A 24,889-nucleotide genomic window follows, 5' to 3' on the forward strand; every position below is an offset into this window, starting at 1 on the left:
CTGGTTGGAATCTGTAATATTTATATGAACTAAAGATACACTCAGGCTGTTAGAAAAGTTGTCTTTATAGATAAGATTTTTTAAAACTCCCTATAAACAAGCCAACATTTCCCGTTTGACCTCATCATTTAGGATAAGCATGTGTGCAGAAAGGTAGTGTGTGTATGGGAGTGATTTTATGGAGGAGGAGGAAGAAGTGGGGAGGCTTCGTCTTCGTCTTGGTTTATGTCATTGGTTTAAAAGACCCAAGACCCCGCCTTGATAAAAAAAAAAAAAAAAAAGAACTGGAGAGTTAGACAGATTACTGCCAAAGAGAGGCAGGCAGGGAGCGAGAGAGAGATAGGGGAAGGAAAAAATAAAGCGGTGAAACATTCAGACACCTACTCGGCGTTTATGCTCATAAATAAGATTTTAACACACTGTAGCCCGTTTACCCCCTCAGTTACTCCTCTGTTATCTACTCATTTTCTTCGAGTCTGCTGGACAAAACACGCTGCCAGGAGGATTTATAAGGTGGAATCAGAATTACTCCGAAATCATAATATTAAAAACAATCTTCGCATGAAACATTAATCCTGAAGCGGGTGATGCTGCTGCCGCCGAGGACGTGTGCTTGAAGAGAGAAAGTCGGCTCCTCAACTTGGCGATTCATTCATTTATTCAGGTAAGATTGCGATGTGTGGACTGCAGAAATAGAAACAGGAAAGAAGCATTTGTTTTTAAATCCAGTTTGTGAGTTGGTGTTGACTGACTGCCGTCAGGCTGTTCAGGTCCGCATTCAGCTCCGGCCATGTGTGTCCACCTTACTGCGCCATGAAGATTGGGGGGGGGGGGGGGGGTTAACGGGTGGGTTGAGCCCTCACAGATGCTGTTTTTGACCACGTACAAGCTGCCCTGTTAAAATTTGGACGCGAATTTACCTCCTTTGCTGATATTTTTACCTTGATCTTAATTTTCAGCCAGGACGCGATTACTGGCGCTTGATTTTGCTTCCAATGAGACCCAGTACTGAGTATGGTGTCGGCTAGAAGATAATAGGAAGTGTTATAGTTGCCAGTGTCCTGAATGCTGAAGGCAAAGCCCCTCATATAGGGTTTGGACTTTATATCAAAACAACTGAATTATTTGAAAGAAGCATTGCGAGACCTTTCAAATGATGCTAAAATTAAGAAAGTTAGGCTACTTCATCTCAAAGTCCTTAAGTCTGATCTAACTTAACCTAAATTTACATGTAAATGTGAAAAGTTGTGAACCAAAACAGGATTTTCATCAGAATAAATGGTATGATTCATTTTAGATATTACCATCAGGCTTCCAGTAACAGTCCTGTATCTATTTACAGTAGTTGTAGAAAATTAGGCAGGGGTCAGTTAGTAGTTTGAAGTTTTACCTAGGAAAGTTAAAAAAGTTACAGTTTCAAAAAAGTTTAAATTTTCCTTCATACCATTCCTACGGTTTAATAGGATATCAGAGTGTTTGAAGCATAGGTGCCTCTCCACCTGTTGCTGTGCACCGCTGTTCAGCTGGCTTAAAAGAGGGCAACCACACTTGCAAGAAGGATAGATTTGAATGTTTGTAGATGTTCAGTGTTGCAAAAACAGTCACTATGCTTAAACACAGTGGTGGCAGCATCATGCTGTTGGGATACCACCCGTCACTCTTAAAGGGCTTAACGAAGTTCCTTTGTGCCCATGTATGAGAGCCGTTTCGACCAGCAGTGTTCCACATAAAGATGTACGGTTTCCACAACAGTCTCTGAGGTGGCGAAAATGTGCTGGTTTATAAATCAGAAGAGGAGAAGAAGAATAGAACCAATAGGAAAGAATAAAGGGATTCATCACCAGAATTACAATGCAGTTTTTGTGTCCTTGTTCTTCCTGAGAGAAAATTATCCACAATGGGCAAATTATATGAAATTTTAATTTTTCTTCATGATGAAGAAAATTACATCACATCGGCTTTGTCGTAAGAATAAAGCTAAATAAGGTTACACTGTTTTAAAACTACAGATGGAAAATTGATGCCAATGCCTACAGAAAATATTAACCACAGAAATTATAATAGTCCTTCGTTCAGCTAAGAGGTTTGATCTGTTACTGTGAAAAATAATTAGTTTTCACCATAAAATAAAAAGGAATTGCTCGAGTAGTCTGAAATACCTTGTAGTTACATTCATAAAACATAACACGCAATCCCACTCATACTATCCGTACTATCTCTTTGGACTCATGTTTTTGCTCAGGTTAGAAAAGCATCTGCTCATGTATTAGTTCAGAGTTGTGGTATATTGGTGCTTGAAAACATTAAGAGACTATTAGGTTTATTTAAAAAAAAATGCACACTGATCTTTAGATAAATCAAGTGCGGTTTTACAGACCAAAAGATGTCTCTAACAGGAAGTAAATAAATATGACAAAATTCTCGGTTTGTTTACTTTGTGTCATCAATGGGGATACTTGAAAACGCAACCTGCAATAGCAACTCAGAAGAGACTGGAACAGAAACAGCAGGCAATGACTCAAAGATAGCAGCATACCCATGTTATAGTGGATACTGGATCCCCAGTAACTAGTTTTTGTAGAACATTTTTTTTCTAGAGGACTGCATTTTGTGTGTCTTATCCAAAAATAAACACCATTCACAAAATCTTCAGTCCAGGGCTCACTGACCTTTCACACATAAACAATTTTCCAAACGTTCCTCCCCTGGGTGTACCTTTGAAGAAGATGCCAAACATCATCACAGAGGATCAGAGGCTACCCTAAGCTTTTTGTATCTCAATGATTAATAAAAAGATAAAACGCTTGTAATTGGCCCGAGAAGTCTAACCTGAGGGAATGTTGTCACTAAGTGTTTTGAACTTGAGTTTTTGAAGTTTGCAGCTCAGAATAGAATAGAAACTAGAAAAGGCAGGATCTCTTTGTGTTTATCAAAGTGGAGCAAACATGTCTTTTGGAGTAAGTGAGCTGTAGTTTTTCAATGAAGCTTTTGCACAACAGCCAGAAGAGTAAACAGAAAAAAAAATGGAAAGTGGATCTTGATTTAACAGCTACAGTTTGGGGAACCAGTTTATAAATGAGCTGCTAATTACTTTGCAATAACTTGTTAATTATACACTCTGGTAAGTACTCTACATATTACATACATATTAGCAGACTAATGAAATCAGTGTATTTTCTGAAAATATGTCAACAGAACGTGTGTTTGATTATTCCTAGTTTTTATGTGTTTATTTGTAGAGATGCACCAATCGATCAGCCAGAGATAGGAACTGGCCCAGTATTTCTCAGCAGGTCACATACTGAAAAATTTTGAATTTTATTTTCCTATTCATTAAATGCATTCAAATTAAGATATTCCACCCTTCTTGATCCATAAACCTCAACCATGTTTTTTGATGCATATTGTCCTGGGTTTAATAAAGATTATGTTAGTATTTCTTTTTATATAAAAGTAAAGACTAGGGGCGATTGTTTTGATGCACAAATCAGGATAATCATTTTATTGTCTTCGTTATTTGTTGGATTTGAAAGTACATCTGACAGACGACCTTGACAGCTCCTGCTGCAGGTTTCTCAAGCAGCCGTTCACACCTCCAACCAACTTGTCCACATCTCACTCCAATACAAAAGCTCCACATGCATGAACCACCCTTCTCTCCTTAAACCCCTAACCTGGGTTAAAGATCTCTGAGAAAGATGTGTATAGACTCTTTCAAGGAAGGCTCCTGGACCTGACAATGGCTTGCCTGCATGCCTGAAAGCCTGCACTGACCAACTGGCCCCCATATTCACTCAGATCTTCAGCAAGTCTCCAGAGCTGTGTGAGGTTCCTTCGTGCTTTAAACGCTCAACCATCATCCCGGTCCACAAAAAAACGCACCACCACAGGATTAAATGACTACAAGCCTGTTGGATGACTGGTGTTGAAGCATCTGAAAGACATCACAGGCCCCCGATTGGACCCCTTGTAGTTTGCTTAGCGACCAAGCAGGTCAGCAGATGATGCAGTCAATTCAGAATACACTTTATTCTGCACCACACTGATCACCCAGGGACATAAGCAAGGATCCTGTTTGTGGACTTCATCTCAGGTTTCAACACAATCGGCCCAGACATCCTCCACCAGAAGCTCACGGAACTCAAAAGTGATGACCTCTACCTGTCACTGGATCACCAGCTTCCTGACTGACCGGCAGCAGCAAGTGACAATGGGGAGCTTCTCCCACACAAAAACCATCAGCATCAGGGCCCCCAGGGTGCGTGTTCTCTCCCCACTCCTCTTCTTCCTGTACACAAATGACTGCACCTTAGTGGACCCAACTATGGAACTCCTGAGGTTTGCAGATGGCACTGTTATTGGTCTGATCCATGGCGAGTCTGCATATAGAAAGGAGGTGGATCGGCTGGTACGATGGTGCAGTCCGTACCACCTATTGCTTCACCTGCTCAAGACAGTGGAGATGATGCTGGACTTCCAAAGAACATCCCCCGCACTGCCTCCCCTCATCATACTCAACAACAATGTGTCCTCTGTGAATCACTTCCCGTTTCTAGGAACCAAGCTCCCTCGGGACCTGAGATGGTCCTCACACACAGGCACTGTTCAGAGGAAGGCTCGGCAGCGACTGTACTTAACTATGGCAACTCAAAAAGTACAACCATCCACAGGACCTGCTGGTCATCTTCTACACTGCATTTATTTAGTCTATCCTATGTTTGTCCATCACTGCGAGATTTGGCTCATCCACAAAACATGACAGGTCCAAACTACAATAAACAATTAAAGCTGCAAGCAACATTGAGTGGCCCTCACAGCTCAGCGCCGCTCGACCTGTGTAGCGACCGCGGGAGCCTGTCATCGATGCCTCCACGGCACTATCCAGCCCTCCACTTGATTCTGCACGTCACGACTAAGCGTTACTGTGAGCAAGCTTTAATACAATCTTTGGTTATATCAAGTACTACTCCGTCGAGAAGTGTTGAAAATTTGGCTGAAATCTGACCTTATTGAGTGAAGCTGTGCTCACTTCCTGTTTGGTGGCAGAGGGTTAACAAAGACTTCCTGTCTTGCTTTGAATATGTCATCTAAAAAGGTTTCCTAGGGGGCGCCATTAATCCAAATTCCAAGGTATTCCATTAGAGCTAATTGGGGGAGGATAAAGAAAAACTGCTTGAAGCCTGAATGAGTGAGAGTTTAAAAGGATGACATCCAACACTTAAACATGTGACTTTCTGTTCTAAGTGGGCGGGGCTAAAGTGATGTCATGTTGACCATACCAGTGTGTTCAGTATTGGACCATGATGATGCATACCAAATTTGAAGTGGATCCAATGAAGTATAAGGGAGATAAAGTGGCGCCACTGATCCAAATTCCAATGTAAACCAATAGAACTGTTTGGGGATGACAAAGATTAATCATATATAGTTTGGAGAAAATCGAACCATGCATGTGTACATTAGAGGCAAACATAAGGCCATGGCTTGACGTCAGATTTTGCCACGCTCACCACACCGTCATGGCCACACCCTCCAGCCAAATCTCTTAGTACTAGAGATTTACTTAAACCATCTTGTTTAACAAGTCACTGGAGAAATGTGAGGTCCCCTCCTGTCTGAAACGATCCACCATCATCCCGGTTCCCAAGAAACCCACCATCGTAGGATTAAATGACTACAGGCCTGTAGCCCTGACGTCTGTGATCATGAAATCCTTTGAGCGGCTGGTGTTGAAGCACCTGAAAGACATCACAGGCCCCCTGCTGGGCCCCCTGCAATTTGCTTACCAAGCAAACAGGTCGGCAGATGATGCTGTTAACTTAGGTCTACACTTCATCCTGCAACACCTCGACCGTCCAGGGACGTATGCCAGGATCCTGTTTGTAGACTTTCGGAGAACACCACCCCCATACAACCCCTCACCATCCTCAACAATACTGTATCGGCCGTGGACCACTTCAGGTTCTTAGGAACCACCATCTCTGAGGACCTGAGATGGTCTTCACACATAGACACTGTTCGAAAGAAGGCCCAGCAGAGACTGTACTTCCTGAGGCAACTCAAGCAGTTCAACCTTCCACAGGAGCTGTTGGTCATCTTCTACACTGCCATCATTCAGTCTGTCCTGTCTTCATCCATCTCAGTGTGGTTTGGCTCATCCACAAAACAGGACAGGTCCAGACTGCAACGAATAATCAGGACTGCAGAGAGAATAATCAGAGCTGACCTTCCCTCCATCCAGGACTTATACAGGTCTAGGGTCAAGAAAAGAGCTGCCAAAAGATGTTGCAAATGCACCTTTTTTATTAGATATGTGTATATTGTACATTGTAAATTGTAAATTTGTATATTCTTTAATGCAAAAACAGAACAAAAGAGCAAAGTGTACCGGAGGCAAATTCCTTGTTTGTATGTACAAACTTGGCAATAAAGCTGATTCTGATTCTGATTCTGATTCTGATCTGTCACTGGGACAGTTTCATGTTGATTTGGTGACGTGGGTCAAATTTGGACAATTTAAAGTAAAACAGTACACTTCCTCTTCTCAGGGGGCTGGGCTTTGATGATGTCAGGATTTGACCATTAAATATTGTTCCGGGGCCGGTGTGGATCAAAACCAAGAGGTTCCGTGTCTGTGCAACTTACCTTGTAAGAGCTATAGCAATTTATTTATTTTTTGGCGGGACATCAAACTTTGAAGTCTGGATCCGCAGCTATAACATGTTAAAAAATTCACCACCTTGATAACTGTAGATCCCCCATCCCTTCTAAGCAAACTGACCAAATTTCAAATCAATCTCTAGGAGGAATTCAATCAAAATATAGAGGCTATAAATGGCAAAATTGGGTTCAAAATGGCAAATTCAATACAAGATGACCGACTTCCTGTTTGTTATAGAATATGGTTGCAAGTGAGTTTTAGGTAGGGCTCGGGGAGTTGTACAAGTGTACTGAATTTCATGCATGTTCAATAAAGTAAGGTCAATGAGGAGGCTGTTATGGAAATTTCCGGGGGGTGCTGTGGAGCAATTTTTATTGCGACTTTAGTGAATCCCCCAAAAAACCAGCCACCAGAGGGACAGTGTCTTTCTCTAGTCTTTCTCTTTGATGAACGCCTGGCAGTCCGCGTGCCAGAACAATACCATGCATATTTGCACTAATTCAACCATGTCTTTCTCTTTAGAAAAAACACTGTATGTATACAATATATAAACTTGTTTACACATTTTTTTCTTTTATGTTTTAATTAGTGTTTTGATTGTTAAAAAAACAATTGGAATTGGTCAAAATTGGAATTGACTTGAAAGAAAGGCAGAGGTATTGGTAAAAAAAAATGTTGATTTTCCCTTAACTAGCTCTGATTGGTGATAGGCAGTGTAAATACAGAAAATATTTTTAAAAACTACCACCTCTCTTGTGTAGCTTGAAGTGGTGGGGACTGGACATTTGTGGTTTTTTAAAGAGAAACAAACTAAACAAAAATAGCGGAAGAGATCTCTTTTTCCCCCAACATTATTCCCTGGCTGTATCCAAAGTTGGACTTTGGAGACAACAGCAAAAACGTCGTCTCTTGAAATGTCAGTGGGTGTAGCACCAGATAAGCTGTAGTTTTTCAATGAGAGTTTTGCAAAACAGCGTGAAAGTGTCAAAGTGGATTGCGTGTTAGCAACCACAGTTTGCAGTAGTCAGTTTATGAATGAGCTGCTAATTGCTTTGCGTTAACTTTTTAATTACACACCCTGGTAAGTACTCTCATATATTACTGGACTAATTAAATCAGAGCTTCTTTTTGAAAATATATCAACAGAATATGTGTTGCATTAATGGAGAACAAGAGTTTTTATTTTTCTCTTTCATATGTGAAAGTGCTTAGAAAAAAGTTATAATTAGTCTGATTCCGAACTGGCAGGCCGAACTTCAAATATGTAACGTTCAGGAAAAATCTGATGGCTAATACCCACTTTCTGTTTTTGTTGAACTCTGGCCCGCTGATTCTGACCATTTATTTTCTTTCTATGGACTATAGTTTTGATGCATTTAATGAATCAAAAAAGTATTTGACCTGCTGATTACACATCAAAGCTGATCAAGGGAAACTGGCTGATTCCAATATTTGGCCTAATAGGTCTCTAATAAAAACACAGAGTAAGTCAGATTACCATCCAACACATCATCTGTTGCCAAATTTTCAGAATAAGAGCAGATTACATTAGTCTGATAATTTGTAAGAGTATTTACCAGAGTGTTATTACAATTCTTGGAAAAATGCACCAGAGATTGGAGTCAGCCAATTTATGCCTAGATTGGCTCTAATTGGTGATTGACAGGTAAAATACTGTACATTTTCTTCATACAATACATATACTTTTCTGCAGATTGTTTTGAGATTTGCAAAAACCACAAAAACCTAAAATGACCATAGTGGGTCTCTCTCATGAGTGTCCATGTGCAGGCATTACTGCTAGGAAGGGGTGTGCCTGTGCCTGAAGGAGTATAATGCCACTATAGATGTGTGCAGGCTGGACATCTGCTCTGCTGTGAAGCTATTGTGGAGGAAGCAGTTAAGATTGTGGGCAGATTAGTTCGATAGTGATCCTTTGTTAAAAAGCTTCTGTGACGAGAGCAGCAGGGATGGGGTCAAAACAGGTACATTCACAGTAATAGCTCAGCAGTAGATTGTTCTGTAACCACCTCTGTCTCTGTAACCAGCAGAGTTGCCATACATACGGTGAGTTGGAAGCATTTTTTTCTTTATTCCTCTCTCTGGAAATTGAGCAGACTCCATCAGTCTCAACCCTGCAACGTTCCCTTCTCGCTGCCACCCTCTCCCGCGTTGCCGAACAGCACCCCATCACCAGAGGCAATCGGACATCTCCGAAGGGACCTCTGTTAGCCCTGTGTAATATTTATTACCATCCATCATCCCTAGACTCTCGCTCTGCGGGGGTGAGTAAGAGTGGCCACTAAGTTCTTGTGTTAAAAACCTCCCTCGCCGACAACCATTAGAGGGGATTTATGAGAGTTGCTTCCCCCTTTGGAGGGGGAAGCAAGACGGAGTATGTTTTAGAGTCACCGTGGTGCAAAATTTCATGGAGACAGTTCTTGTTTAAAGGTTGCTTAAACTTCTCTTTAGCTTTTAGTGATTTTTTACAGTAAAATCAAATTCATTTGAATTCAGTTCAAAACGTGAAACTCATTACACACAGAGTGATATATTTAAAGTGTTTATTTCTTTTAATTTTGACAATCCTGGCTTGGAGGTAATGGAAAAACCCAAAATTCAGTTTTCATGAAAAAATTTGATATTACATAAGATTATTAAAAAAAATCTTATGATAGAAATTTTAGGACCATGTTATGACCTACCCGATCATGGGAAAGACTGCTGACTTGACAGTTGTCTCGCAGACAGCCACCGACACCCTTCACAAGGAGACTTAGCCAGAAAAGCTAATTGCTTAAGAAGCTGGCTTTTCAGAGTGCTCTATTAAGCATATTAATGGAAAGCTTATTGGAAGGAAAACATGTTACAAAAAGGTGCACAACAGGGATAACCATAAACCTGAAGAGGACTGTGTAGCAAAGCCCATTATAAAGAGTTTGGAGATGATTCTCGAGGCACGGACTATAGCTTGAGTCAGTGATTCAACAGAGACAGGCTACAACTGTTGCATTCCTTGTGTTAAGCCTCTCTTGAACCAGATATAATGTCAGAAATAAATCCAAAGTTTCACAGAGAATGGAGAGGCATAGTTTATTGTGGGAACATTGTCATATGCTGTTGTTGGTCTACTGTGTTTGATTAAGTACAAAGTTAGCACTGGCATCTGCCAGGAAATTGTAGAGCACTTTATGCTAAAGTGATTTATGGAGGTGCTGATTTAATTTTCCAGCAGATCTTGGCGCCTACCTACACTGCCAAAAGTGTTAACACCTGCTTTAATGATCATGGTATGACTATGGCTGCTTTTAAAGCAACCTTGGATTACGTAGCGCCTCAGCATATCCAAAGGCTGATTGCCTCCATGCCACACCGCACTGATGCAGTAATCCATGGAAAAGTAGCCCAGACTATGGATAAAGTGCAGGACAAGACAGCTAACCTTTCAGTAGGCTGACATTTCTATAATAAATTAATGGTCTTATATGTATAATTTTCCAGTTCTAGGAAAGCTGAAGAAGAGGTTTTTATTATTGTAAGCTAAATTCAAGCTAATAAAAATAATATCTGGAAACATATCTATGTAATCTATATTCATTAATATAATACACTGCTGCTTGATTATTTACTTCAGCTTTTACATATCTACCAAGCAATCTGGTGCGTGTTATATGACGAACATGTTAAGCTGACAGAATTCTTATTATTTATTATTTTACTAATACCTGTTTAACATTCTTGATTTCCATGTCTTTTATGCTTGTTTTAAGACTTGCTTGTTTTATGTTCAAACCACATTTTTGCATTTTAATTTCATACTACTGTAATGTGCAATGACAACAAAGGCATTTAATTCAGTTCAATCGCTGTGTGTAATGAATCTGTTTAATGTGTGAGTTTTGCTTTTTGATTTGAATAACTAATATATGAGCATTTCTATGATGCACTAACATATTGAGATGTGCCTATACTGACATTTCAACATGATTAGTTGATTTTTCCACTCTTTGTGGTAAGATCTTTACTTTTTTTTTCACTTAATGTAGTTTGAGCTGCATACTTGCAGTGCTATGAATGAACAAGAGAACAAAAATCCTATGTTTCTGTGAAGTCTTTTTTCTTTGTACCAAGTCTTTCTTATGTCAGTGATGGCCATGATCAATGATTCACTTGGGTGTTTAAAGAGGATCATATAATTTATGCGCGCAAGACTACTGAGCTGGTAACCCCATGCCCCTTATGTGTGCTCACCACCTATCCATGTGCTCTTTAATCCGTCCACAGAGGCCGTTTTTCTCATCTTTATTCTGTTGGGGTAGTTTGTTTATCGCCGGACTAAAAATGGCAGCGATGGGCAGGGGGTAAGTAGTGTAACCTGTACGCTTCTTTTTGGTCAGTTTTATTTTGTGATCCGAATCGGTTTCCGAAGGCTAGAATTTCTCCCTCTCCCTTTTGTGCCCTCCTTCCTGAAAACTGTCTGTATGATGTGACTGTGTTGAGCTGAGAAGTCCAGGAGCGGCGGTGTTCATTTGACGTCCGCAGAACGTGCTCATTATCTTCAACTAAAGGCAAGATTGGTTTAGCTGAAAGCTGGGGTAATTTTATTTCTTTAAAAATGGTGCAAAAAGTCAAGGCAGAACTAAACTGATCACAATAGTTTAAAATAGTGGAAAACTAATATGTTTTTGCAACTGAAGTTGGAATTACTCTACAGCTCTCATGGTTTTAAAACTCCTCTAACCTTTAGAGGTGATGTATTAGAAAGATATCTCAAAGAAACAGCCTACTTATCATTCCTTTTTCTTGTCTTTTCTCTTGAGGCTCTATACATCTTCATATTTTAGAGATGTTAGGGGGATTGTGAAACTTTTGTGCTGTCATTGCTGCTTTCCCCATTGCTATAATTTCATTGACAGCAGCAGCAATTGTGTCTGGAGCAACATGAGGGTAAAGGATCACAAATTCCCTGTGCTAGAGTACATCCCTGTACTGTAGGGAACAATTAGATATACTGAAATGATGTGCATAAAAAAATTGCTTGTGTTTTAATATGTCTGAAATAGGTGTCAATTGGTATAAGATTCAAACGGTTTAATAGCCTTGAAGATAGTTATTTTCATACCTTTGTATTTTGATGCACATATGCACTATAGTAGAGTAAGAGAAGATTGGTGTGTTAACTGTCACAACTCTTTAAAATCTGCTTCAGCTAATTTATGTTCTTATGTCAATGTAATTGTCAGCTGTAGATATTATGCCAATTAAGGTGGAGTTTCTAATTTTACCTTAAGTATAAATTATAGATGCACCGATCAGAGGTTTTGTGGACAATTTCCAATCAACAATTTTTTAAAGCAATGAACTGCTGATATCAGTTGTAGTTAAATCAGATCTCCCATTAAGAGCAAGAAATAACTTCTTTTTCCCAGATTCCAAATAAACTGGCTAAACAATCAAAAAAACAACCACAAATATCTCAAAAACATCAAATATAGAGTAAAATCCAACAGGTTATGGGGCCGAATCATTCATGCAAATAATACCCAACAATAAATTATGCCAAAAATGTTATCATCCTGTATATAAGAGAGAGAGCAGTCTGTGTTACACAGATCTGCGCATAGCACTACCAGCATCACTTAGCAAGGCTAACTGTAAACATTATTTTTAAACACCTCCCTAATACTGAAAACAGCTTTCAGAATGTTTTTTACTCGGTAACAACTTTGCAGAGTGTCATGGTCATCGGGATCTGCTTTTGCTTATGCATGGTTTATTCACCGATAGTAAAAAGATTGGACTTTAGGTTTCCATCTGCTGACCACCAATCAGAGACAATCAGTCAATTATGGCGTCTGGCCAGATTTCTTGATGTATCTCTAGAGTTAAATTGCGATTTAATTTCAATGTCTGCTAAAACTATTAAGAAAGTGAGCAAGCTATTTTAAATCATATTGTAATGTAGCAGTAGTTCTACAGTAGTTCTACAGCAGGCATGGGTCGATTGTTAAAGTATATTATGTTTTTAAAAAGTTACAATTTTAATACTGATAAACGTTTTTATCAAGCAATTTGTTCGGACTAAAGTCTTTTGAAAAGATAGCAAAGAAAACTACCAGAGTGATGTTGCTGCACACTGCTGGTCAGCTAACTTTTCCTTCACTTACAAAAACGACACATTGAGCCGTTTAGAAGTATGTCCAGTTGCGAAAAACACAAACAGTCGTTTACTCTTTAATGAGTAGAACAACTTAAAGGTATAATTTTATGCACTCAGTGTACATCCTATATTTTTGGTTAGGTCTTACAGTAAATGTTACTGATATATTGTGACAGCATTGAATGCTGTGTTTTACTATTGGATCACATGTAGGAATAATTGCTGTTTTTCTGTTTCAAGTAAAAGCAAGAGTATGTTTTACGTTTTCATTTAAAATGTTTGAGTAAATATCGTAGAACTGATTTTGTTTTTGTTAAGTTTATGATACGCTGTTGATCTCATACTAGCTTATGCCTTTTCAACACTAAACGAGCCTGTCACAAAGAATATTATGTCTGACAAGTTAATAGTAGCTGGATAATCAGTTGCTAGCCTGCAGTTAGCTGTTGATTTTGCCAACAGACAGGAGATTCTACAATTGTTTAGAAACATTGTTACTTTTTAAGAGTGAGAGGAAGTGGTTCTCTGGTTGTAGTCTTTTTATTTCAGGATTTATAAACACCTGACCTTTCTTTGTTTTTTTCTTTGAGGGGAGAAATGTTTGGATGATTCCCCCTCCTTTGGCTTATACACAACCAAATGACACCTTGCAGCAACAGGCAGGGTAGTGGTAGAACTACTTATATTCCATTTTACCATAAAAAGCCAGCAGTTTCTCTGGCATCTTGAGAAAATAAGTTTAAAAGGCAGGAACGGTATGAGTCAATTGTTTAGTGGCTTTAAAAGTGTAATATTACCTTAAATAGGCCCAAGACTAGGCTAAAACTGTGATAGCCAAAACTTTGCGGTTGTCTGGCAAGCCGCTAGGATTTTCTTGCTTTCATTGGACTGTATGTATCAGTCACCTCTCTTCATTAGTGTCAGGAGACACTGAGGTGGTTGTGGTTAAACGGCAGCTGCATTGTTTTCAAAAGGTCAAGTAACTCTTGCAATGTAGGCCCCATTGGCCGTGTCAGAGACAGCCGCGTTAGAGTTTGGCTAAGATGTTGCCGGGTGAAGCAATGGTACCCTCGATTAGAGTTATTAATTTTTTTCAACAACTTAATACACTTTAATTTAATGCATATTAATTGATGGGCTTCTGAATTCACATTCACATAATCCACCAAGGATTTCTCAAAGGCAAGCACAAAAGGCTTTTATTATCTTAAGGAGGAAGTGGTCTTTTGGGATGTAAAGGGCCCCCGCTCAATTGTGTGTTACATTATAAGACAGACATAAGTGAAATGAAATTACAACGTATCATCAGCCCAGTGAAGGATCCTATTGAGTAATTGCCTTGGCAGAGCCATTGTTATAATGTCAGACTTGCTCTTTTCGATGTGACACAGGGTCTTTTATGAAGTCCTCATGCAATGGAGTAAAAAGCCGGTTTCAAGGTTAAACTGTGTGAAGGCCAAATGTTTGGGGATGGTGGATTAATTTCATGTCCCATAATATGATTTGTAAGATCTCCTCCTCTACTGCCCTTGATTTTTCTTTGGAGATGTGCAAGCCTGATCAAAGGTGAAAGCTAGGTTAGGGGCTCTGCTATAGTTAGCCTGCAGTTCTATGTTTCCAAAGCAAAATATAGATTATGTCTATTAAACTTGAGCAATAATATAAATGTTTGGAGGATTAGGTTTAGGATCTAGGTTTAAAAATACAATCTGAAAAAGGTCCCACATGATTTAGTTAGTTTTACTCAGAGACAAAATATTGTCAAATATTACTACAAAAACAACTATAATATTATTAATAAAATGGATTTATTGGTGCTTTAATCTTGATGCACAGAAAAGACATCCTATGAACACCATGAGTTAAAAAACCAAAGAGCCATCTAAACTTAAGATGGTTACCAGCATCTAGGTATAGGAAGGCTTTATAAAGACCCAAGCAGATAGCCTAGCTAATTAACCTACCAAGATGGGCTTGTTTTCAATTATTAATTATAAAATACTGCGAAATATAAATATAAATCAAAATGAAAATAACAATGAGAAAATGTTATACATCACATTTTTATGAAGATAATAATTAAAGGTGCACGATTTCCTTAATTTTGGATGACCGGTGATCGGCTGATACATTTGAAACTGATTTATCCGTTGATCTCATCTACATGCCTAACCTGATGTTAGAGGAGGAGCTCAGGGCTTCGCAGAACTATACGCAGATCGTGCAATAAAAGCCAGTCATAAATGCGGAAGTCCAAAACAACTCATTCTGTGGAAGTTAAACCAGTTAAACTGTTTCATTTTTGTTTTATGCATCCAGATATTTTCATGTGTTTTGTTCTACAATGGGTGAGTTCACTAAGTGCAGTGAAGATACATTTGTTGCTTAATTTGGTGCATTTAATGTTTAATTGCTTGGTTTATAATACTTTAGTTAACCCAGTAACTGATCTAATTCATCTAATGCAAACAACTGCTAATATGTAATGTAAATAATAATAACTAATGTAAATAGAAATATATGTGTGTAGTTATTTAAATAGCAAGATCTAGTCTGTCTTTAGTGAAATATTTTGAAAATCCTGTTCTGTTTCCTGGTGGTATGGTATGATTCATGCATATTGACTCCAGCTGTGCTCTGGCATCCGGCAAAAATAGATTCCGGTTGAATTAGATGGCCTTCCGCACACTGCAGCACCTGTGCTCTGCCATCTGATGAAAGTTGACTTTCTTCTCCTGACTCTTCTTTGACACTCTGTGATAGTGACTGAAATATATCTAAAGAAATATCAGATTCGTCTCTGCTGCCTGTGTTGCTGGCCATTGTAGCACCAGTCATTTTATGTGCGTGGGTTCCCCTTTTATGCAATAAAAGAGCGCCACAAAATCGCAAAGGAGTAGTCTGGAAATGCCTTTTTAGTGATATTTATGACCTTATATCTCGACAACTGTTCATCTCAGCAGCAGGAATTAACTTTTTAAAATATTTGATCAATGTTTTCGTTCCATCAGCGCAATTGGATTTATCATGAAAATTCGATGTCACAGGCACTTTAACCCCCAGATTCCACATCCCATATCCTCTGCTCCTGTACGTGTCCGTTCCGTTCCACCTCCGTGAGTCCGTTAAAAAAGAGAGCATGTGCGATAGGTACGAGTTACGAAATTTAAGCCTTTCAGAATAAAATATATATATATATAGAGAGAGAGAGAGAGCATAACAAAGCAAATGCAGTTATATTTAGCCAATGTTTATTTGGCATCGTAATTACTAGCAGGTTGCAAATCTATTTGGAGAGGATTACCATGTTTCAAATTGAAGGTTTAAATGACAAATCTGCTTCCTTATTTGCTGTACAAAGAGTGGTTTGTATACAATATTTAAATAAAATGGTTAACTTTATTGTACTCGTACTCGTACTCGTCGTGTTCTGCTTTATCCGGGACCGGGTCGCGGGGGCAGCAGACTCAACAGAGACGCCCAGACGTCCCTCTCTCCAGACACCTCCTCCAGTTCCTCCAGGGAGAGCCCAAGGCGTTCCCAGGCTAGCCGAGAGACATAGTCCCTCCAGCGTGTCCTGGGCTGTCCCCTGGGCCTCCTCCCGGTGGGACGTGCCTGGAACACCTCCCAAGGAAGGCGTCCAGGAGGCATCCGGTATAGATGCCCGAGCCACCTCAACTGGCTCCTCTCGATGTGGAGGAGCAGCGGCTCTACTCCGAGCCCCTCCCGGATGGCCGAGCTCCTCACCCTATCTCTAAGGGAGTGCCCGGCCACCCTACGGAGGAAGCTCATTTCAGCCGCTTGTATCCGGGATCTCGTTCTTTCGGTCATGACCCAAAGTTCATGGCCATAAGTGAGGGTAGGAACGTAGACCGACCAGTAAATTGAGAGCTTTGCTTTTCGGCTCAGCTCTCTCTTCACCACAACGGACCGGCACAGTGCCCCCATTGCGGTGGCAGCCGCACCGATCCGTCTGTCGATCTCCCGCTCTATTCTTCCCTCACTCGTGAACAAGACCCCGAGATACTTAAACTCCTCCACTTGAGGCAGGAACTCCCCTCCAACCTGAAGAGGACAAGCCACCCTTTTCCGGTCGAGTACCATGGCCTCGGACTTGGAGGAGCTGATCCTCATCCCAGCCGCTTCACACTCGGCTGCGAACCGCCACAGCGCATGCTGTAGGTCTTGGCTAGAGGGGGCCAGCAGGACCACGTCATCTGCAAAAAGAAGAGACGAAATCCACTGGTCCCCAAACCCGACCCCCTCCGGCCTTTGGCTGCGTCTAGAAATCCTGTCCATAAAAGTTATGAACAGGACCGGTGACAAAGGGCAGCCCTGCCGGAGTCCAACATGCACTGGGAACAGGTCCGACTTAGTGCCGGCAATGCGGACCAAACTCCTGCTCCGCTCGTACAGGGACCGGATGGCCCCTAGTAAAGGGCCCCTGATTCCATACTCCTGGAGCACCCCCCACAGGGCATCACGAGGGACACAGTCGAATGCCTTCTCCAGGTCCACAAAACACATGTGAACCGGTTGGGCAAACTCCCATGAACCCTCGAGCACCCTGTAGAGGGTGTAGAGCTGGTCCAGTGTTCCACGGCCGGGACGAAAACCACACTGCTCCTCCTGAAGCCGAGGTTCGACTATCGGTCGGACTCTCCTCTCCAATACCTTGGCGTAGGCCTTACCAGGGAGGCTGAGGAGTGTGATCCCCCTGTAGTTGGAACACACCCTCCGGTCCCCCTTCTTAATATTGTGAATATAAAAACATTTATTTAATATGTGGATAATGATTTCTATTTACTCTATTTAACTTTGACAAACCGGATGTTGTTGCTGGTGTTTTTCCTGTTTGCTACGATTGAAATTGTGGAACTTGACCCAGAACGGAACAGAAAATTGGGGTTGTTCCGTAATTTGACGGAGAGCTGGTCTGTCGACGGTGACAGTCGGAGTAGTCATGGAGAATTTGGAACCATTCCCATAAATTAACATAACAACGCAGTTGCTCCGTCGGTCGGACATGAACGGAGCAAACACGGAGGATGTGGAACCTGGGGGTCCCTATACAAAAGCATAGCTCTTACAGAAACAGAACACAACATTTCGGGCAAATAACCTTTCTGAAGGGATTTTCAATTATTCCTGCAATTTTGCCAATTTGTGCCAAATGCAGTTCACTTTTAATAGGTCCTTTTAAAAATGTTGAGTTCTAAACTGTAACAGGTAGTTACATGTAACATAGGCTGGTTATCTCTGAAAATGTATTATAAGGTTTTACAACTTAGGATTACAACGCCTCTAAAGCTTTCAGTCATACCTTTCCCACAGTTTAAAACATTTTTAATAAGATACAAGATAAAAGGGAAGGACCAGAGTTTATCTGGCTCTTTGAGACGCCGAGCAATGCAGCAATGCCCCTCCCTTCCCACACCTGTTTTATGCACTGCCGGTTAGCTAGCTGAAAGAAGGCTCCTACGCTTTTTACTGTTACAAGACAGACAGATTTGTGTATATTGCGGGTCTCAAAAAACATGGAAAGTATGGTGGTGGCAGCATCATGCTGTGGGGATGACACCCATCACTCTCATTAAGGTAAGCTTGTTTTAAAACTGCAGTTTGGAAGCTATGAGCAACATGTCAGTTAAGAAGCGGACAGTGTGATGGATGGATGGATGGATGGATAGATGGAGATGGATAGATAGATAGATGGATAGATAGATAGAGTACAGACCAAACGTTTGGACACGCCTTCTCATTCAAATAGTTTTCTTTATTTTCATGACTATGAATATTGTAGCTTCACACTGAAGGCATCAAAACTATGAATTAACACATTATATACTGAACAAAAAAGTGTGAAACAACTGAAAATATGTCTTATATTCTAGGTTCTTCAAAGTAGCCACCTTTTGCTTTGATTACTGCTCCGCACACTCTTGGCATTCTGTTGATGAGCTTCAAGAGGTAGTCACCTGAAATGGTTTTCCAACAGTCTTGAAGGAGTTCCCAGAGATGCTTAGCACTTGTTGGCCCTTTTGCCTTCACTCTGCGTTCCAGCTCACCCCAAACCATCTCGATTTGGTTCAGGTCCGGTGACTGTGGAGGCCAGGTCATCTGGCGCAGCACCCCATCACTCTCCTTCTTGGTCAAATAGCCCTTACACAGCCTGGAGGTGTGTTTGAGGTCATTGTCCTGTTGAAAAATAAATGATGGTCCAACTAAACGCAAACCGGATGGAATAGCATGCCGCTGCAAGATGCTGTGGTAGCCATGCTGGTTCAGTATGCCTTCAATTTTGAATAAATCCCCAACAGTGTCACCAGCAAAGCACCCCCGCACCATCACACCTCCTCCTGCATGCTTCACGGTGGGAACCAGGCATGTAGAGTCCATCCGTTCACCTTTTCTGCGCCGCACAAAGACATGGTGGTTGGAACCAAAGATCTCAAACTTGGACTCATCAGACCAAAGGACAGATTTCCACTGGTCTAATGTCCATTCCTTGTGTTCTTTAGCCCAAACAAGTTTCTTCTGCTTGTTGCCTGTCCTCAGCAGTGGTTCCCTTGCAGCTATTTTATCATGAAGGCCTGATTCACACAGTCTCCATTTTAACAGTTGTTCTAGAGATGTGTCTGCTGCTAGAACTCTTTGTGGCATTGACCTGTTCTCTAATCTGAGCTGCTGTTGACCTGCGATTTCTGAGGCTGGTGACTCAGATGAACTTATTGTCCGCAGCAGAGGTGACTCTTGGTCTTCCTTTCCTGGGGCGGTCCTCATGTGAGCCAGTTTCTTTGTAACGCTTGATGGTTTTTGCTACTGCACTTGGGGACACTTTCAAAGTTTTCCCAAATGTTTGGACTGACTGACCTTCATTTCTTAAACTAATGATGGCCACTTGTTTTTCTTTACTTAGCTGCTTTTTTCTTGCCATAATACAAATTCTAACAGTATTCAGTAGGACTATCAGTTGTGTACTGTATCCACCTCCTGCACAACACAATTGATGGTCCCAACCCCATTTATAAGGCTTGAAATCCCACTTATTAAACCAGACAGGGCACACCTGTGAAGTGAAAACCATTTCAGGTGACTACTTCTTGAAGCTCATCAAAAGAATGACAAGAGTGTGCGGAGCAGTAATCAAAGCAAAAGGTGGCTACTTTGAAGAACCTAGAATATAAGACATATTTTCAGTTGTTTCACACTTTTTTGTTCAGTATATAATTCCACATGTGTTAATTCATAGTTTTGATGCCTTCAGTGTGAAGCTACAATATTCATAGTCATGAAAATAAAGAAAACTCTTTGAATGAGAAGGTGTGTCCAAACGTTTGGTCTGTACTGCAGATAGATAGATAGATAGATAGATAGATAGATAGATAGATAGATAGATAGATAGATAGATAGATAGATAGATAGATAGATAGATAGATAGATAGATAGATAGATAGATAGATAGATAGATAGATAGATAGATAGATAGATAGATAGATAGATAGATAGATAGATAGATAGATAGATAGATAGAGAGACACAATATCTTCATCCTGAAGGTAGCAGTTCAAATGAGGATCTTAGAGGATGTCTTCTATAATCTTATTTGCCTTCTTCATAACTCTGTCCATATATATATTTTTCCATGCTTGGTAGACTGGTCCCAACAGTTTGTTGGCTGTGGTCACTGTACTTCTCAAGGATTTCTTCTGTGCCGCTGTAGCATTGCCAAACCAGCATGTGTTACAAAAGGTTAAAATACTCTCAATAAAAACCAAATACAACATTAAACGTATTGAGTTATTGACCCTAAAAGACTTCAGTTTTTAAAAAAACTATGGTCTCTGCTGAGCCTTGGTGCTAATAAGGTCAGCCCGAGTCCCACTTCAGATGTCAGTCCCGAACCATGCCCAGGTACTTGTAGCACTTGCAGCCTGTTTTTTCAGTATTTACGCCAAACATAAAAACCAGAATTACAATAAATAAATAAAGGGTAAGATAACATAATTTTAACAGTAAAAATCAATGTCATATTGTTTTATGAGCTCTAGAAATAATTGTTGCATTTCATTTTTAAATAAAGTAATTAGGTTGTTGTTATACATTTTAGTTTTAAACATTTGTATAATTAGCGTGAACGCTTGATATTTTTGGTCACAGTTATCACATGGAAAGATGTCATACTGGCCCATACCTATTTTTATGGTTATTACTTTACCATCATTGCCGGTCTTCATTATTTTACTGAATACTAAACTCAACAGGTATTTCTTTAATGTTGTAGCAAAAGGTTTCTCATACATGCAAGCTTCAATTGCATCTTAGTCACATAAATGTAGAACTCAACAAATGTGGGGATGTGAAGTTGTTGCAACAAAATCACAGTGCATCATTAATTACAGGGCAGGCTCTAAAGATAGAAGATGGACCGTCGCGCTAACAGATGCCTTGTTGTTTGCTTAGAGAAGCCCAACGCTTCCACCACTGCATCTGCAGCCTTTCATTGTGTATCTCTATATATCAACCCAGCTAATGAAAGCATATAGTTCATATGGCATCAGTGTGTATACATTTGTTCAGCCCCACGTTTTGTATGCAATATGAAAAACGGATTAAATCAACTATCAAAGTCACTGCAAGTAGCAAGTAGATCTAGACTTAGCCCGTGTTAGAAATTCCACTCATCAAGTTTTAATGATTAAATGGTAGAGGCAAGGTCATAAAAATTGTGAGCTGCGTTAAATGGTAATGATAATAAGCAGAAGCAAGTGGCTTTTTCTAATATGGTTAAAATGGAAAACCATGCATTTGGTTAAAATTCTACTGGTCTTCTCAGATTAGTTGGTGCATAAACACTAGTTTGAATTGTAATCAACATTTTGTCCAATTTTGATTTCAGCAAAGAGCAGTCAGGATATCTTATTGTGTAGAACTAAAGTTTCATAACTAGACAGTGGGATGAAGATATGTTTTCCATTTAAACTGAAGGAAACATTCTCAGGAATTGGGTACCAAGAACCACTAAGTACGTTTTGTGTAAGTGTGGGCTTCATTCTGATACAGTACTACTGTTAGATTGTTGAAACAGCTATATTCTGCAAGCAGTGGCAAGATAATTGTAAACACAATAGGTCTAAAAGGCAAATTGCAATTGTAGCAAGTCATAATGTTTTGAAATGTCTAGATTGACACTGAACATCACCCTGATATTCCCTTAAAAGTCTCAGAAGTCCTACACAAAAAGGCCAAATGGCTTCACATATAAATAGATTAACAGTTAATCAAGATAAGAACCACTATCAGACTTTGTTCAAAATAAGTAAGTCACTGATAAAAAAACAAAACTTCCTGAAACTTAAAGTGGTAAACAATTTCTGTTTTTTGTGTCTGTAATATCTTCCAGCAGGAGCTTGATTGGAGTTATTTTGGTTTGACCAGGGGCCTTATTTCAAAAGAGTCAAAGAACACAGGAACCCTTAATGACACTTCAAAAAAAAAAAAAATAGATAGAGTCATTGCAACCCCGGCATGTCTTTAGGTACATTACTTTTACTGTAAACCATTTAGAAAACATTTTAGAGTGTAAAAATAAAGAAGATTTTGTAGTGGATAAAATGTACCCTGACTTCACTGTGAACCTGGAAACACCAAAAAGGATAAGACACAATAAGCAACTGTCTGTTTAAAAGATAACCAGGCAATAAGAGCGAATGACAGAGTTGTGGTGGATGACAGTTTTATTTATTTTTTTGAAGTGTCATTATGGATTCCTGTGTTGGTCTGCAGCTGCTGTGCTTTGATGCTCTGGACAGCTTTGTTTTTACGCATTTTAACTAATCTCTATCTGTGGTTATAGGTCTGAGAAAAAGGGTTCCTCTTTGAATTGGTGCTGCTGCTGCCCTCACAGTGGCAAAGCTTGGCTGTATGGAACAATTAAAGTTAGTTTTATAAGTATTGTACACTGAAGTACTTAATTCTGCTTTTAAATTGTGATTCTTTATTTTGCCTGCCTCTTTTTAAACATTTTAATCAACCAGCATATGAACTAAACACTGCATAATCTCTGATACCTGTCTACTGTTCGACATCAGATTGGTTTAATACCTAACATCCTGTTCCCTGCATAATTAGAGACCAACTCTGGTGGAAACCTAAATGCTATATAAGTAGTACACTAAGTGGAGAAAATCTTCTGGAGCAGTCACCAGGTACTGTTAGAGATGTAGTGATGTTGTCACACTGTCAGCCTTTTTTAGAGTTGTTCCCTCAAAATAAATTTTTTTATTTAAAGACTTGTTTAAAAAGGTATTGGGCTGTTGAAGGCTGACAGTTCGCCTGAAAATGTGTCACAGATGCCTGCTTTGAGCTGCATTTTACATAACTAGTGAAAAGAAATTTAAGTAAACATTACATGCTTGGAAGGTTTTCATCTACAGCTTTTTCTAGGTATAAACAGGTATTTACTTTTTCAATAAAGTATTACATTATAAAGGCAGGGGCTGCTTTGAGATTCTCATGGTACTATTACCTTAAGTAAAAATATCACATTATCCCAGTGTTTACACAAAAATGTTCCATTTGCTTACATTTTGGAAAAGCAACCATTAGGGTCAAATGAATTAACATATATTATTTTAGGCATAATAATGTTTGCTACAACACATTTGTATTCTTGGAGATGCACCAAGAAAACATCTGGTGACCAGCACCACTCTTCAGGGTGTATGCTGTCACTGAGTGAAAAACGGCCAAACTTAACTAGTTTTGAGTGAAGTTTTCACTAGATGTATAGATGAAGGACAGAGGTGTAAGATGCTATTTAAAAGGTAACTTGAATTAAGCTGACAATGTTTCTATCACATATCCTTTCGTAGAGTGCTGTTTAGCTGCAGTTAGGTAAAAAGATAGATTTCAGTATGTCTTAAACAGACGCCCACACTGACGACATGCAATGTTGTTTGCAGAAGGCTTATTAATGCACTTGACATCTTGGAGGAGCTTTACATTTTTCTCCTCTCTAACTGCAGAACATCCTGCAAAATATAGTCATAAAAAGCTAATTTTTGACCCTGTGCACTGTGCAGTATTGGCCTAAGCTCTCGCTATTTTCTATATGTCAGATAAATTCACTTCAGCTATGAAAACTTTGCAGGTCACTTCAACAGTGTGAAAACAACCCCATGTGGAGTCTTGGCATTTGGATTTCCTTCAAACTGGAGCTCTTTTCTTTATAGGTACCCTATACCAACACCAACGCAGCCCTGTGGTGCAGTTGTCTGCCTGAAAAGGCTCTATGCAGCACACTAAAATCCTTTTTAACTCTCCCTCAAACTTCCTCATCTTTTTTTCTTCCACAGGTAGTCTTCACACTGCTTCCTCCATATCAAGTGTAACAGGCTCATCGCTTATGTAACATGTCTAAACATTTGTGGCGCATTAGGAGAAGTCAGGCATGTTAGAGCTGTGCAAAACGTCCCTCTGTGCACCCCATAGAGGAGGGACAGATGGCGGTCCTCGTTCCCAGTCTTGTAAACTGCCTGTGACAGGAGATGGCATGTACACAGCTGAACCAGAGCGCTTCTAACTAAGGCTTGACAGACAGTGGTGGACACACTCGCATGAACTCTCATTAGACAGAAGCCTAATATGAAAATCATTTACTCTGTTTGTGGTTTTAAACTGTTGACTATGTAAAACATTGCGGAAAAAGTTTTTATACTTCTTCAAGTTTTTCATATTTTGTCATGCTACAACTACAACCTTCAGTGGGTTTCATTGGGAATTAATCAGATAAACACAAACTCATTTTGAAGTGAAATAAGTGAAGAAAATGATCTGTTCTCTTAAATATTTATTTTACAAATGAAAATCTGAAAATTTGGAGTAAAGCATCCCCATAGCATTATGCTGCCACCACTTTTTTGTGGTGGTTCTAGTTTTCCTCCAAACATCGGGCCTCTTTATCTAAAACTGATGCAGGTTTTAAATAATAGTAGGAAAAGCTCAAAGTTTGATTCATGAAACCACTTGTATACTGTCCAGCCCCATCATGCAAACAGTTGATAAAT

The 24,889-nt window shown here is 39.8% G+C and overlaps 1 protein-coding gene across 2 annotated transcripts in view; it reads left to right on the plus strand.

The window, feature by feature from the left end:
* The first annotated feature begins 312 nt into the window (after positions 1 to 312).
* The window catches only part of ctbp2l (C-terminal binding protein 2, like), a 152,819-nt gene continuing 128,242 nt past the window's right edge, over positions 313 to 24,889 (plus strand). For both annotated transcript variants that reach the window (XM_047377332.1, XM_047377330.1), the window contains exon 1: positions 313 to 664. The gene's annotated coding sequence lies outside the window, so the exon portion shown is untranslated. The remainder of the gene's footprint in view (positions 665 to 24,889) is intronic.

The sequence above is a fragment of the Girardinichthys multiradiatus genome, chromosome 10 (genome assembly GCF_021462225.1).
Source record: "Girardinichthys multiradiatus isolate DD_20200921_A chromosome 10, DD_fGirMul_XY1, whole genome shotgun sequence".
NCBI lineage: Eukaryota > Metazoa > Chordata > Actinopteri > Cyprinodontiformes > Goodeidae > Girardinichthys > Girardinichthys multiradiatus.